At 37.7% G+C, this 17269-nt stretch overlaps 1 protein-coding gene across 1 annotated transcript in view; it reads right to left on the bottom strand.

Annotated features, from left to right (window-relative positions):
* The window catches only part of LOC129778788 (LIM/homeobox protein Lhx9-like), a 91456-nt gene extending 77817 nt beyond the window's left edge, over positions 1 to 13639 (bottom strand). The window contains exon 1 of the mRNA XM_055785898.1: positions 13006 to 13639. The gene's annotated coding sequence lies outside the window, so the exon portion shown is untranslated. The remainder of the gene's footprint in view (positions 1 to 13005) is intronic.
* Between the last annotated feature and the right edge of the window lie 3630 nt (positions 13640 to 17269).

The raw sequence follows: 17269 nt of genomic DNA, 5'->3' as shown, positions 1-17269 counted from the left end.
GCGTTTCCCCAATACGGACTATAAAATCGATCTAGTCCGTATTAAAAATAAAACACAATGCGGTCTACACATTTATAGTTATTTTATATATATATATATATATATATATATATATATATATATATATATATATATATATATATATATATATATATATATATATATATATATATATATATATATATATATATATATATATATATATATATATATATATATATATATATATATAGCTCAAAGCGAAAAGAAGGAATTAACTCAGGTCAAGAAATATTGAAGCTCAAATCATCGAAAATGTCGAAGTCACCCGCAACAGGGTTGCCACATTTAATTCTGTAAAATTTTCTGAAAAAAATATGTATATTTGTATTTTTAGCAAACAAAATCTGTATCAAAAATGTGTATCATAAAACTAACGGAAAAAAGGAAAAGAAGGGTCATTTTTATTTAGAACTAGCTGACCCGCCAAAAATTGTTTTTTTGTTATCAATACCTTCAAACATTCACGTTTTCTTACTATGAGCAAGTTCGTGGGTCCAATCGCAGATCTGTTCATTGATTGATCTTCTATTCGTCTCCGTTGAATTTATTTTTTACTATAAAATTCCTAGTATTTCTCACAAAACTTATCATTATAATATCAGATTATTTTCAGACACAATTCTCGTTCGAGATTTTTCAACCACTTGTAAATAACATGTTTCTCCGTTACATGGAATGATTTTTTTTTATACAGGAAATATGATAGAATGAAGACAGCCCTAAATCGGTCAATTCCTTCCTCGAGTTCTGCTCTTATCAACACATCTGGCGATACTTTTTTTTTGTTATAGATAGAAGAGGATATAGGAGTGCGTTTTATCACATTAAAATTCATTTACCGTTTCGCTAGCGCAAACATCAAATGGACTAACAGCACATGTCACTATGTAATTGCAGAACATTAGTGGAATTTAAATTTTCCGAATTTTCCCTTTTTCCTTCAGAGTTTTCCGAAAATTTTCAATTGTAATGTTTGGCTGGAATATTTTTGGTTGAAATATGTGTAATATTTTTATGGGACCCCCTCTCCATTCGAGAGGAGGGAGGAGTGTCATACCACCATAGAAACATTTCTCATACCCAAAAACTCTCACATCCCAAATTGTGCTTGATTAGCTTTCGAGTTATGCAGAAATTTGTGTTTCATTTGTATGACAGCCCCCCTTAGAGAGGGGGGAGGAGTATCTAACCACCGTAAAAACATTTGTTGTACCCTAAAACCTCCATATGCCTAATTTGGTTTCATTTGCTTAGTTAATTCTCGAGTAATGCAGAAATTTGTGTTTCATTTGTATTACACTTGGTTGAAAAATTACAAAATCAAATGTATTTGATCGCTGTGTTACATGGTTAGTAAACATTAAAATAAACTCTTTCACATGAATGTATTTTTAAATTCCCAGAGGAACTGGCAGATTATTTTCCAGAAATGATTAGATCTTTCCGGAACTTTCTCGATGCTGAATGGCATCCAAACGGAAAGAATTCCGCGCGTGTATGTGTGTGTGCAGCGATGTCTTCCCGGGGAACCGTTTGTGGCATCACTCTCCTCCTGATGGATTTCCTTCTGGCCTAAGGTGCACAAACAGGCTCTTGGTGACACCGTTCATCCGCGCTTTCATGATAAACGAAGAGCTTCACCACAACAGCGACAACATGCTCCAATCGCTGTTCAATTAAAACTGAGTGGATTTTCGAGCGGCGCTCGCTTATATACCTATTGGTGATTTCAATAGCCTGTTTCGAGAACAATTTTAAGGCTATTGAAACAAGTTTTTGGATCAAAAAGTAACAAGTATATAACGCGTAGACATTTTATCTTTCGAATGAAGTGTTTTACCATTTCGTTCAGTTGTTCGGGAGCTATTAACGCTCAAAATCTCGGTCTCCAGCGTTACGCTTTCGGTTTCGAAACTTTGATTTTACACCCCGGTATAGAAATGAAAGACGTAGTCCTACGTCAAAAAGATTTTTTAATGCCCAAAATACAGATTTAATCATGGCAACCCTGGTCGCAAGTATCTACATTCTACTTCTTTTTACGGCATCTTTCTGCACCGAATTTGCCTTTTCAGTAGAACAAAAAAAAAACAACACAAAACGTATTTCTTTAGAAATGTTATTCATTTTCAAATGAATATAATTTTTGGCACGATTATCGAATTACCGAACTTTGTTTTCAAAAAAAGCCGTCCTTCAGACACGCGTTCCTTTGACACAATTGGATCGGTGTTGCCCTATACCGTTCTGAATCATATTTCGGACAGCTTCATATTTCGGACACTTTGTAGTAATATCTCGAAATGCTTAATGCCCTGATGATATAACTATAGAGCTAACATCCCAATTGAATCTTTAGAGTAACCCCTTGGTTTCACTTTCGTTTTAAATAAAAATTACATTTGAATTATAACATAGTAGGTAAAAATCTAACGTTTGACGTTCGCTTAGCGTGTGCATGTAGAATTTAACCGTTCATCATTTTTAAATTTCTCTCGTGTTTCGTCAGTTCTCATCATGGTTATCAATTTACTGATATTGCTTGGTAAGTGTTTCACAGTTGATTATTAAAAATAACCAAGCAAAATGAAATTTTTCTTCAAAAAATTACCAAATAAAATATCCGAAATTTGAATCGAACTTTTTCCCTACGATTCATATTTCGGTCACTTGAAATTGGTGATACTACAATGTGAGTTTTCAGGCTTATTATGGATGCAAAGGCTAGATTCATATAATGCACCAACATATTTTTTGACGTAGGACTACGTCTTTCATTTCTATACCGGGGTGTAAAATCAAAGTTTCGAAAACGAAAGCGTTACGCCGGAGACCGAGATTTTGAGCGTTAATAGCTCCTAAACAACTGAACGAAATGGTATGATAAACACTTCATTCGAAAGATAAAATGTCTACGCGTTATATACTTGTTACTTTTTGATCCAAAAACTTGTTTCAATAGTCGTAAAATTGCTTTCAAAACAGGCTATTGAAATCACCAATCGGTATATAAGCGAGCGCCACTCAAAAATCCACTCAGTTCTAATTGAACAGCGATTGGAGCATGTTGTCGCTGTTGCGGTGAAGCTCTTTATTTATCATGAAAGCGCGGATGAACGGTGTCACCAAGAGCCTGTTTGTGCACCCTAGGCCAGAAGGGAATCTATCAGGAGGAGAGTGATGCCACAAACGGTTCCCTGGGAAGACATCGCTACACACACATACACGCGCGGCTATTAACAGGTGGTTATCGAGTTGGCATTAACCACTGGTGGGCTTCCAGTATCGAGGAAAATGTGGAAATATCTAATCGTTACTGAGAATAATCTGCCAGTTCCTCTGGGAATTTTCAAAATATATTCATGTGAAAGAGTTTAATTGAATGTTTTCTATCCATGTAACACTGTGACCAAATATGTTTCAATCAAGTGCTATTAACAGGTGGTTATCGAGTTGGCATTAACCACTGGTGGGCTTCCAGTATCGAGGAAAATGTGGAAATATCTAATCGTTACTGAAAATAATCTGCCAGTTCCTTCGGGAATTTTCAAAATATATTCATGTGAAAGAGTTTAATTGAATGTTTTCTATCCATGTAACACTGTGACCAAATACATTTGGTTTTGTGGTTTTTCAATCAATCGCAATTAACAGGATAGCTTCAGAAGATTATTCTTCCCCATCAGTAGGATATTTCCGTATCCAATATTGTATGCGCCCGCAATCGATTATTGCTCAGTCGCCGAAAGTTCCGAGCTCAGAGAGTTCATTCCCCTCTAGTTTGCCTTCCAAATTGCCATCGTAAACCACACCTTCTCTCGGTTCAATCACACACAAAAAGCATACTTAAGCGATATTCTGGTGGTGAGACACATTCATTTTTCGTGAGGACATCGACAAAACAACATCGTTGCCTAACGTGCTGGAGGAGGTGGACGGCGAAGGATCGACACATACACGCGCAGAACTCTTTCCGTTAGGATGCCATTCAGCATCGAGAAAGTTCCGGAAAGATCTAATCATTGCTGGAAAATAATCTGCCAGTTCCTTTGGGAATTTTCAAAATATATTCATGTGAAAGAGTTTAATTCAATGTTTTTTATCCATGTAACACTGTGACCAAATATGTTTCAATCAAGTGCTATTAACAGGTGGTTATCGAGTTGGTATTAACCACTGGTGGGTTTCCAGTATCGAGGAAAATGTGGAAATAACTAATCGTTACTGAAAATAATCTGCCAGTTCCTCTGGGAATTTTCAAAATATATTCATGTGAAAGAGTTTAATTGAATGTTTTCTATCCATGTAACACTGTGACCAAATATGTTTCAATCAAGTGCTATTAACAGGTGGTTATCGAGTTGGCATTAACCACTGGTGGGCTTCCAGTATCGAGGAAAATGTGGAAATGTCTAATCGTTACTGAAAATAATCTGCCAGTTCCTTTGGGAATTTTCAAAATATATTCATGTGAAAGAATTTAATTGAATGTTTTCTATCCATGTGACCAAATATGTTTCAATCAAGTGCTATTAACAGGTGGTTATCGAGTTGGCATTAACCACTGGTGGGCTTCCAGTATCGAGGAAAATGTGGAAATATCTAATCGTTACTGAAAATAATCTGCCAGTTGCTTTGGGAATTTTCAAAATATATTCATGTGAAAGAGTTTAATTGAATGTTTTCTATCCATGTAACACTGTGACCAAATACATTTGGTTTTGTGGTTTTTCAATCAATCGCAATCAACAGGATAGCTTCTGAAGATTATTCTTCCCCATCAGTAGGATATTTCCGTATCCAATATTGGATGCATAAAACCTTGTGCCTCCAACGTAACGCTCTCGTTTTCGAAGTTCTCCAAATATTCATTCATTCAGAATGAATTCAGATTCAACTTCATACAAATGATCTCTATATCAACGAGAGTCCTACGTCACCCTTGCGGTTATACCATAGATATAACCCACTTCCTGTTTTGAAATCTTGTATAAATAATACACATGTCTTTCAACTACAGACCAGCAGATAGATATGAGCGACTCTGGATAATTAGTGGACAATATGCAACTAGATGAACTTCTAACAGAAAAAAGTTCCCCCTACTTTCACATATTTGCAATGTCGATTCCCCCCAGGCAGCTTGGTTTTGATGTCTCTGTTAGGGAATACATTTAGGTAGGAACAAAAGCTTCCCCTATTTTCATGTATTGGAAATGTCGATTTCCCCCAGGCAGCTTGGTTTTGATGTCTCCGTTAGAGAACACATTTCGATAGGAGCAAAATCTCTTCCTACTTATGTATTTGCAATGCCGATTTCCCCCAGGTAGCTTGGTTTTGACGTCTCTGTTAGGGACCCGCCGCATGTGTCGTCAATATCGATAAATCAGAAGTGGGTATATCCGTTCGGATAGGGGCTGAGATTTTTCAATTGTTCGATAGTTAGTTTCATGACATATATTATTTTCTTCAATATAAAAAATTGTTATGGAGTGCCGAAATCGATTAACTCATAAATTTCATCAATCCATCATGAAATGACTGAGCAATAAGCGTTTGAAATTGGACAAAACCTCTCGTTGGCAATACAAATAGCAATAAAAATAAATTGAAACGGTTGGAAATTGCCCGGAAACATGGCAACAAAAGTACTTTGGACCGACGAATCAAAATGAGCTTTTCAACAAGAAGCAGCACGAAAAAGTGTGGCGGAAGGATGATGAAGGATTGCAGGAACGTCATTTGCAGGCTACAGCCAAGCACGGAGAAGGCAATGTAGGCTGGTATTGGAAATCTGGTCCGAATTCACAGAATCATGACAGCAGATGTCTACATTGACATCCTTAAGGACAACCTGAAGGACTCACTTCGAAAAACTGGCCTATGAAACAGCTTCGTTTTCCAACAGGACAACGGCCCAAAATATACTGCTAAGGAGACCAAAGACTATTTCCGTTCACGCAAAATAAAACCCCTTATATGCTCACCACAAAGTTCTGATACCCTTATTTCATGGCTCTCCAGAAGGCGTGGAACGAAATCGACTCTCAGCACCTCCAGAACTTGGTCGTTAGTATGCTCAAACGACTTCAAAGATCATTGAAGCTTCAGAAAGCCACACCAAATAAAGATGCTTTAAACTTTTTTAATTTTTTTGTGTGATTTGTTCTTTCTCAAACTCGCGCTTTTATACTTATGACGTAGAACTACGTATTTCATTAAGGGTGTCAAATCAGAAAACAGGTCACGATTTTATGATAACGTTAATAAATATTTTTGCCGCAAACGGATTTTGACGGTTTACATACCAAACGAATCGGAAATTCCCTAAGTTTTTCATGCTATATATTACGGTGTGTAAACGGTTTAAATTGACGAAAACTAGAAGCTTTTTAATTTTCCCATACATTTGGTCTGCTCATTTGTGAGCTTCCCTACCCATGCCGTCAATAACGAGCTACTTATCCGCGATCAACGAAGGGGAATGATTTAAAGTCTCCGTGAAGAAGAAGATAAAGAACGAAGGGGAATATTTGTCTAGAGCATAAATGCTGAGGATAACTTTCAGTATGGTTCTAGATAGGAAGCAATGTTCTTCCTTGTTTTGCGTCATCACAAGTCTTCGTTTTGAATTGATCTGTGGACGCGATCAAATTACTTACTCGCTAATGTCTCTGGCATTGCAATCATTACATCTGACGCCATTCCATTAAGGTTCTGAACTACACAATTGTGTGGGGAATCATCAAACTAGGCTACCATCGGATCACCAAGAAAATAATTGTTCTGGAATTTTGTGTGTGATTTGGTTCCGCATGACTGTAGCAAAACTATCTCCACCAAGGATGAAAGCAAAGCTCTTAATTCATCTTAATTCAAACAACATAGACACAAGTATAAATTGTATGTTCATACAAACTAATTTGCGAGTACTTGTTCTTTATGTACATCGCCTCCACTTTTGCATGTATATGAGGGTGCCAATGAAAATTGTCATTTCTAATTTCTAAAATTTTCCTCATAAAAAATGTTCACCACCTCTAAAAAACACGCTATACCAAATATTAGCTCAATCCGGACTTAAGGGAGAGTGGCGCAAAGCGGTCAAAGTTTGAGTTTTTTGAAAATCGAAAAATCACCCAAGAGGGGAGGATATCGGGGTTTTAGAAAAAAAAAGTTGATGCCAAATGTCTTAGAACTGCATGAAACGTTGAGATCTAGTGTCATCTCGAAAATTTTTTTTTGTCAAAAATCGACTCTGTGAGACTTTTTTTCGGAATACGAGACAAAACTTATGGTTTTGGGTACCAATAAAAATAGCTATCTCGATTTTTCGTTCGGAACTTGCTACGAAATGTTGATTCGCACGATAATATACCCTTTGCACTATTTCATGTTTGTCGGGTCGATCGTCTAAAAATAATAGCTGAACGTAGCAATATGAAACGTTCACAGAAGTTTTGAGGATATACTAGGCTAAACAAAATTTTGCGAAGATTATGACTCACTACAATATCTACAATATTAGAGAAGATTATCTGAAAAACTTGGTTTAGACACTTTTCTGAAATCGATGCAAAAAAATTAAGGATTTTTTTCTTCGAAGCAACAAATGAACCATGTGCAGAATTTATTGAAGTTTTCAAAACTGCCTTACCGTTTGCGGTGCGATTATTTATCATTAATCACGAAAGGGAAATTTTTGATTCAAATAAAAATATCTCTGTATTGATAGGTCCTATAGGGACGTTAATGAAACGAAAGCTAGTTGTTAGGATTAATTGGATTTAATATTGACTTAATTGGCAACAATTATGTTAGTCCATAAAGTCTTTGAAAAAAAAGAAAAAAATCTGTTTTTTATTTCTTCCCAATATGTTCTTAAAATATTTCAAAACTCAAAGTTTAAGCTTTAAAATGATGTACATCCAATCTTCATGTGTTAATTCATAACAAAGTTACAGCATTTCAAAAAAACACCTGAAAATTTCGACTTCACACTTTGTTCTTTTGGTTTTTTTGTCGAGTTTGGTAATTTAAAATACCACTATTTTCAATAAATGAAACATCCAGGCATCTAACATTTCCATTGCATTTTTTTTATCCCATTTATTTATTTAAGGCTCATTAGCATTTTAGCTGTAACAGAGCCGAATTTCAATCGTGTACATGTCACATGGTTATCATATCTATAATTAGCACATTACACAGTTGCCATTCGCCAGTATTCCTTCTATAACATTACATATGGTACATTCACACAGTAGCCATTTAGGCGTAAGAGTATTCTTTCTGTTCTTCCATTATCCAGTTGGACCACCGGACAGCGGAGACAGTTGATTGATCATTGTTGAGTTATTTATAGAACAGTAGCCCGATGTGTCTGGCAGAGCAGAGCAGTTGTATGGATGAATCGATCATATTCCGACCGTGGATCGATCTCCATCGCTGATGATTGTTGCGTGGACGTAGCTATTCTGTAACAACACAAAGATGGTCAATGAGGGCCCTGAGTTTTGAACTCACGATCGATCGCTTACTAAGCGAACGCGCAAACAATGTGGCTACGGAGACCCCCACCATTGCATTTCGTCATTATACTCTTCCATTTTACTTTGGATGTTCGTTGCTCTCTCACGTTGCATGAATCAATCTTATTCATTAAAAAGAAATTTGAAAAAATCATTATCTTTTTTTTTTTTGATTTTCTCCTTATTTAAGTTTGTGTCCCATTCGGGTAAATTATAGATATGTGTGAACTTTATATTTGAATATTTTTACTTTAAGGGTGAATGTGTTCAAATGTGAATTTGGATATTTTTACTTTTGGGTGAATGTGTTTTGGGACATGAAATCCCAGATTATCTACGCTCCGATTCTATTCCGCCGATATTTTCGGTAGAATATGGGAAAGTTAGATCTGTTCTTTACTGACGGTTCATACATAAACGGGTGCACTGGCTTCGGCATCTTCAATGAAAATTCCAGTGCCTCTTTCAAACTCAAAGATCCTTCTTCCGTGTATGTCACTGAACTGGGTGCGATATACTACGCACTAGGGATCATTGAAACATTGTCCATCGACCATTATTTTATTTTTTCAGACAGTCTCAGCTCAATAGAGGCAATCCGCTCAATGAAAGTTGATAAACGCTCATCTTATTTCCTAACAAGAATAAGACATCTATTGACATCTAATCATACCTTAGCATGGGTTCCCTCTCATTGCTCGATTCCGGGGAATGAGAAAGCGGACTCGCTAGTTAAGGTGGGTGCATCAGAAGGCACACTTTTTGAAAGGCAAATTGCTTATAATGAATTTTTCCATATTCCTCGTCAGCACACGCTCGTAAGTTGGCGGCGCATGTGGAGTAAAGATGAGTTCGGTCGTTGGTTACACACGATTATCCCTTGTAATACTAACCTCGAGCCAACCGCGAGTAATCGGTTACATATTACTAACATAGTTGTAAGCAAACATTGTCGAAATATTGAACTCCCGGCCCCGTTAGGCTGCCTTAATAAAAATATATATATTTTGGATAAAAAAATGTTCTGGGTGAAAAGAATTTTGGGTTTTGCACTGCGTTTCATAACTATAGAACTACTACAAATTTCTGAGTTTCCAGAGATATGTAAGAAGTCGGTTGAATTGATGTATACAACGTAGAATACAATAAATATCTTCATTTATAAGACTGTCCACTTGAACTTTATTGTTGTGTTCAGGCGAAAAACATTTAAAAAACTAAAATTCTAGTGTTTCATAACTATAGAACCAGTTTAAAAAAACTCACTCCTCTACAAAATTAACGTCAATTCCACATGAATTATAATGAGTTTCTAATTCGTAGGTCATCTGTAGTTCTTAATCAGTTCAAATAATCCATTCGGTGTGGTTTCGCCCAAGCTGCGCCATGTTGTAGTGTGTATCTCGTTCTACGCAGAGGATACTGCCCGTTTGAGCTTTTGAAATCACTCATACTGCTTGTAAGCTGCATCTACTATTCGTACAATCGCTTCTCATACGTTCTTGACAGCCCCTATTCATTAAACCATGTTTTGTTGCGAAAACAGAAGTAAATGATTCTAAAGTACTTCGTTGAATTTCTGACCGTTCATTCGTGTTGACAATGCTTTCTAAACCAGGCCTTTTTGAGGAAATTCTTCCCAAACCGAGGTCTTTCCCGACTCAATCTTATTTTGTCGAAGATGCCGGACACATTCACTTCGCAAAATTTCAGCCTCTAAGACAAATTTTATTATAAAAAAGACCTAGACTATCAATTCTATCACGAAGAAAATCAACGTTTACTTAAGGGGTCCGTTTTTACCACCACTTTCCCCTCATAGCCATGAAAATAAGTCTGAGAAAAAAAAGGTTTCTTTAAGTCTTCCAAAACCACTTAATTATAAATAAATTCTTCCAGTATATCAACTTCAGTTAAACACCTGTGAGCTTATTTACTGTTTGCGGACAATCAAATTGATTATTCAGTTGTCTGTTTAGAACAGCCGAAGAACACAATTAAATTGCTTTGAATAAATGGAGAATCTGATGTGAAATATTTTCGAATTCTATTCCTCCAGAATCACTGACAATGACTAGTAATTTTACATTTGTTTCAATCTGAAAAATTCACATTTGTTTCAATCGAACTGAGGAAAAAATTAACCTTATATATCAGATAACGAGAATATCAGTATTTGTTTTCTATTCACAATTTACCTGTATGTCAAGAGGTTTTCGGTTTGATCGCATTTCTGACGTAACTTCCTCTGCTTCATTTATATATTTTCCAATAAAGTCTGCTTCATTTAATATTGGAACAAATTCTTTTGCTCATTGTGGCGCTCCTAGTGGACGGATTTGGAAACTTTTTTCACCCACGTGTCGGGAAATTCATTACCTTTCACCATGTATTTATGTCATAACACCAAACGATAGCATTTTGTAAACAACCGCCAAGGAAGCCGAACGGAGAGATAAAATTGTGCACAGTTTTCTTGAAAATCCATTGTTGTCGGCATCTAAGCTAGCTAAACAGCTTAAAATGCCCAGAAATACCGTATGGCGTGTTATCAAGCAGTACAAGGAAACATTGACGACGGCTCGGAAGCCGCATTCGAAGCGTCGGAGTGGAACTGTCGACCGGAAACTGCGTGGGAAAGTCATCAAGGCCGTCAAGAGGAATTCCAATCTTTCAGACCGCGATTTGGCCAATAAGTTCCAGGCCGCTCACAGTACGGTGCGACGAATTCGTCTCCCGGAAGGAATAAGGTCATTCCGAGCCAGCAAACAGCCAAATCGGACGCTGAAGCAGAACAATGTGGCCAGAATCCGTGCTCGAAAGCTGTACGACCAAGTGCTGATCAAGTTCGACGGATGTATTCTGATGGACGATGAGAGCTACGTGAAGGCGGACTTTGGGCAAATCCCAGGTCAAAAATTTTATTTGGCGACGGCTCGGGGGGATGTACCTGCAAAATTTAAGTTCGTGTTTGCGGAAAAATTCGCCCGCAAGTACATGATTTGGCAGGGGATATGCAGTTGTGGACAGAAAACCAAAGTCTTTCTCACTGACAAGACAATGACATCAGAAGTCTACAAAAAAGAGTGCCTACAGAAACGGATTCTGCCGTTTATTCGTGCCCACGACCGTCCAGTAATGTTTTGGCCGGACCTCGCAAGCTGCCATTACAGCAAAACGGTTATGGAATGGTACGCAACGAACGGGGTCAGCGTAATACCGAAGGACATCAACCCCCCAAACTGCCCCCAGTTCCGGCCGATAGAGAAATACTGGGCAATCACGAAGCGGAGGCTTAAGGCAAAGGGAAAACTTGTTAGGAACATGACTCAAATGAAGAACTGGTGGAATCAAATCGCCAAAACGGTGGACGAAAAGGGTGTGCGCCGCCTAATGTGCCGTATTACGGGAAAAGTACGAGAATTTCTTCGAAACAGCAATGAATAATTTTTTAAATTTTTTTTTATGAAAGAGTAAAGGAAATGCTACATTTGTATGAAAAACAAATTATGAATTCGTTAATAAATGACTGAACTACACGCAATTGTTTGTGTTCCAATATTAAATGAAGCAGACTTTATAAAAATTACCAGACTATATTGAATCTCACAAAAATATATCTTGGACCAATTTCAACACAATAAATCACGTGTAAATTCAATTTAACATTGGAAGCAAGCAATTGTAGAGGCTTACTCCCCAAACTGTGCTGATAGAGTGCAGAATAAAATAGTAGAACACTGTTCGAAACGAACTGTAACTGCGAGTCATTACTTGGTGAAAATTCAGTCGATTCACAACGAAATGTTACACATTGAGAATCAGTGAGTTTTATTCACAATCAAAAATTGAAGATTACCGAAAATTATTGAACTTTTATTAGTTGATGATTGTGTGAAAACATAATTGATTGGTTGCAGGTTCATCCGTACAAAATTCACCTAGAAAAATAAACAAATGAACGAAGGCGGTATTTTCTTCACAAATACATTTGCTGTGTTACAACCCGTGTTTTCGAATGAAATTTTAGTAACATAATCCACGCCGATTCTTAATATTTCTGATATTTCGTATATAAAATCGGTGTTGGTACGGCAAGCAGGCATAAAACACAACTCCACGGGCTACATTTCTCTTCGGAAAAACAAAGCACATTGAGTTAACGAATTGAACCATCTAAATCGGAGCCCTTCCAGCACAGTAAGTAATGTTTACTCCACGACATTTCTGCGAGTGTACACACCATTCGAAGCGAGTCCTCAGCTCCCGGTGTTTTCCGTGAACAAACACTACGCTTTTGCTGAGATGTTGTTAAACAATTAAACGCACCAGATTAGCACTTCCGCCCTGGGACGCAGGATTTGTGTAAATAATTGTGAGAGGAGCGAGAGTGCGATGGACGCGCATATGGGGGTATAATTATGGTGATTACCATCACATCTTCATGGTGCCGGCGAGCGCCGCCGTCAACAGCTCCCGCCAACTGCTGAATCGAATCGGGTTCGGGTTTGGAGGGCTCTCCGGGTTGTGCACTAGTTGATGATTTTGTTGTTTGTGGTCGTGTAATTAGTATCCTTAACGACGACGACGACTACGACGACCACGCCAAACTCGTTTGTCCTTAATCCCTGCCTCACACTGTGTTAGGCCTTGATGCCTTGGGTCCCCGAGTGGGGGAAATGAGATCTGCGATGTAGGTCAAGACACACACCAGCCGTTCTAGCTTTTGAGGTAATTTAATTATCACTCGCGCCACGGGTCTGCCAAAATGAGCACTTTTACTTCACTGAGCGACACACAGAGGGTGACCGGAATTGGTCAAGCAGTGTCGAATCACGACGTTGGCCGTCCGGTTGGTGCGCGACGAAAAGCCACAACTGGTATCACTGACAGTGACTTCCGTCCAACGTACTTTGAGTTCTTTTTTTCTCATCGAACGATTCGCCAAACACACAAAAATGCAGACAAACCGAAGGCAAAATCTCAACTATTTCATACATCCTCAAATATTTTTTTATCATCATAATATTCAAACTTCCCCGGCTGGCGCGTGTCTGTAGAGTACTCACTCCTAGAGTCACTGCTATCGGGAGAGAAGTTTTGAATAACAGCTTTTCCACGATGTGAGAAAAAGAGAGAACGCATCACCACTACCACCACTAGAACAAAACGGTGAAACCTTTTTCGGCCGGGGGTTGGAACGGGGAGGGCAGTCCTTCCGAGCGGCGGTGGTGTGTGATGGGTGGTGGGAGGAAAAACAGCGACTCCGATTGAAACATCGAAATATGAGCACGAGCAGCATTGGCAGCATAAGACACCACCAGAAAAAAAAAACAAGGAAGAAGGAAAGGAAAACGAAGAAAAAAAATGAGAGAACTTCGAAGCGAACCCTGACAGGCAGCCAGTAACAATAGTGCGGATTCTGCGAAAAACGTAATCATGTTTATGCGGTTCATCGTGATGGTCGTGGGTGTTGTGGAGGGGAAGCACGAGAGATAGCAAAAAAAAACACAACGTGAGAACTTTCGACTGCGCCGCGAGGGTGGAAAAGAATATGTTCGAGGGCGGAGGGGTTATTGATGAGCTGCCAGCGATGGTAAGATAACACCCGATCGGGGGTTCCGACGCTAGCATCAAGTATGGTTGCTCGTACCACGAGTCGTCATGCTTCGTAAGGGTTTTATGTAGATTGCATGAAAATGCGAATTGCTTTCGTGTACTCAGTATTATTATTATGGTTATATTTGGTATTGTTCAACTACGTCGAGTAGAAATGCACAAAATTATGAGGATTTATTTTATGTCGACAAAGACGCACGACGTATTTCTTTAAGAATAAATCAACTAAATGGAATAAAATGCCCAGGTACACCCAGGTATTTTACGCGGGGGACACGTACCTCGTAAAAAACCGCGTTAATTGGAAAATCCGCGTAAAAAACTATGTTACCTAATGATAGATACCAAATGGGACTAACCATGTATCGCTAAAATATTTTGTAGCGCAAGTTAATTGCGCTTTCTATCTGTTCCAAATATTTAATTTGGAATTCTATTATTCACGTCCTCTGTATTGTTTTTTTGTCATACCCATTATAAAATTGTTTCAATACAAAACGTAGAACGGAAGTAAGAAGTGTAGTGTTGTATTGCTGTTGGACCGTCCAGAGCTAAGTAGACAAGGAAAGACATTCACGAATCGCTGCCCGTAATAACCCCGTCCCGTTGTACCGCCCGGTGAGTTCCCCATTACCCAACACCTAAAATCCACGTGATAAGGTGCGGCACTGATTTCCTTCATAAAAGAAAATCCGCATAAAAAAAACCTCGTGAAAACACCGCGTAAAAAACTGGGTGTACTTTAAAAAGTATTTCAAAGTTTTGATCGTTTTAATGCTCGATCCCATTACGATTTTATAGCAATAAAGGTAAGCAAAGTTGTACAAACTACTTTCACGAATTGACCTGCAAGGTATTTCAAGATTTACTGTATTAGGCATCGCATTTTTTTACTATTCATCATCTTTATCTCTATCTTTAAATCACTTCTTTGCTGTACATCTGACTTGCAGCCTACATGAATAAAATTATACACACATGAATTAAACAAAAATTAAAATAAATGTTCAGTGCTCTTCGCGCGAACAAATTAAAAATGTTCACGCGCCTTTGTGGAACAGCAAATGTCCAACAAATGATACACAGAGCGAGTAGGGTAAATGATCTTGGTTTGTCCGATTTGGGGTGTTTTTACGCAACTAGTAAACGCAAATCGATTTTTCTTCATGAAAATCACATATAATCGAAACGAGTTTGGGTTTTGTTGAAAAGCCCCAAGTCTCTAGTTGCGTTGGCGTAGGCGTTGAAATGATGCAAATTTTTATGTTTTCCAACCATTTTCCGCAAAAAGGAATTATGATCATGGTTTGACCACCTCTAATCATGGTTTGTCCAAGAAATGATCATCGTTTGTTCGGCTTTAGAAATCACCATATTTGAATGAAAGCATTCGAATTCTCAAGTAGATGTTGCATTAATCATTGCTTGAGTTTACTGTCATCATATTGATCTATCATAATTTAGGCTTCCTTCAAAATATCGCGTTTTCTTGGGCATTTTAAAAGTGTTCACCTTAAGATACTCAACATAGAGAAACTTCATTTCTGCTATACGAAGCTATGCGAAGGACACTGCAGCGCGCCAAGCGGTTGCCATAGAAATCATGTGGACAAAACAACATTAGTTAATTGGACAACTCATGATCAGTATTGAGTTCATCAATATGCGTTAATTTAATGGTTTAGCTATGTAAATCTGATACAAATGGTGTGCAAGAATGGTGTTTACAATATTTGTAAGTGTTATAATCCAGAAAAGGTCTGAATACGTGCGAAATAATCATCTGGTGATCGATTAAAAGTTAGCTCAAATGAGAGGCGCATTAACAATAGATGGTGTATTTTAAAACCTTTAAAACATGTGATTCCGTAAAAATATACCATAAAACTACTGTAAATCATGGAAAAAGCAATTTTATTTATATGTTTCGAAACATTCGAATAACTGATTTGACAATAGGTGTGCTGAATTAGAGCATTCAAAAAAGTGGACAAACCATGATCATAATTTCGACTGGACAAACCAAAATCATTTACTTTACTATCGTTCTGAATCATATTTCGGACACTTTGTTCTAATATCTTGAAATGCTTAATGCACTTATGACATAACTATAAAATTAATATCACAATTGCTTCTTTAGAGTAATTCCTTGGTTTCACTATCATTTCATATGAGAACCACATTTGAATTATAACATAATCGGTAAAAATCTGACAACACTACTCATTATCGTTTGTGTTTGACGTTTGCTTAGCGTGAGCACGTAGAATTTACTATTTAAATTTCTCCCGTGTTTCATCAGTTCTCATCATCGTTTACAGTTTACTGTGATTGCATGGTAAGTGTTTCGCAGTTGACAGGCGATGTATGCGGTGCGATACCGCAAAAGGAAGAGACAGGAGTTTCTATGGGATGTGGAGCAGGTGGAGCCTAATCGCTTATGGAAGTGTGTTAAAAGCGGTGGAAGCGTCGCAAAAAAATCACTTTTATATTCACCCAAACTATGTAGGCGGTGTGTTTTATACATGTTTCAGGCATGCTGAAACGATCTCAGCAGTCTTGTTAGCCCACCCAATTTGTCAGACCAAGCGTGTGCAGTCAAGAAGTTTTTTCTAAGCACGTGGCAAATTAATTTTCAGTGATTCATCACAGTGTTACATTGAGTTTTCGTTTACGTTCGATATCTTTTAAAGTGAAACCCCAAATGGCGACGGTAGCAACACGTAAATATAATCTGTTTCTTTAACTATTATTGGGACATGCCGCAATCACTGTGAAAATAAACGCTTCTTTGTTAAGGTAGTTTTGTTCCTTAAGAAAAAAAAAAGATACTAAAATTTCTAATCTTTCGGTAAAAAAAGTTCCGCGGAGTTCCGCTCCAAAACAACCCTTTACTTTTCAGTCATTATACCCTTGATATTCTGCAAGTGATTCTTGTTGCTCAAGTCTGCTCTTCTGACCACAGTTTACGTTTTTTAGATGATATTTCTACAATCAAGAATAAGCAAATTCTCGAACAATGGCTCCCAGTTGACCACTCCCAAAGAAAAGATCGTTTGTTCACCTTTTTGTTG

The sequence above is a fragment of the Toxorhynchites rutilus genome, chromosome 3, assembly GCF_029784135.1.
Source record: "Toxorhynchites rutilus septentrionalis strain SRP chromosome 3, ASM2978413v1, whole genome shotgun sequence".
Taxonomy (NCBI): Eukaryota; Metazoa; Arthropoda; class Insecta; order Diptera; family Culicidae; genus Toxorhynchites; species Toxorhynchites rutilus.
This window is presented reverse-complemented; position numbering and strand designations above follow the sequence as displayed.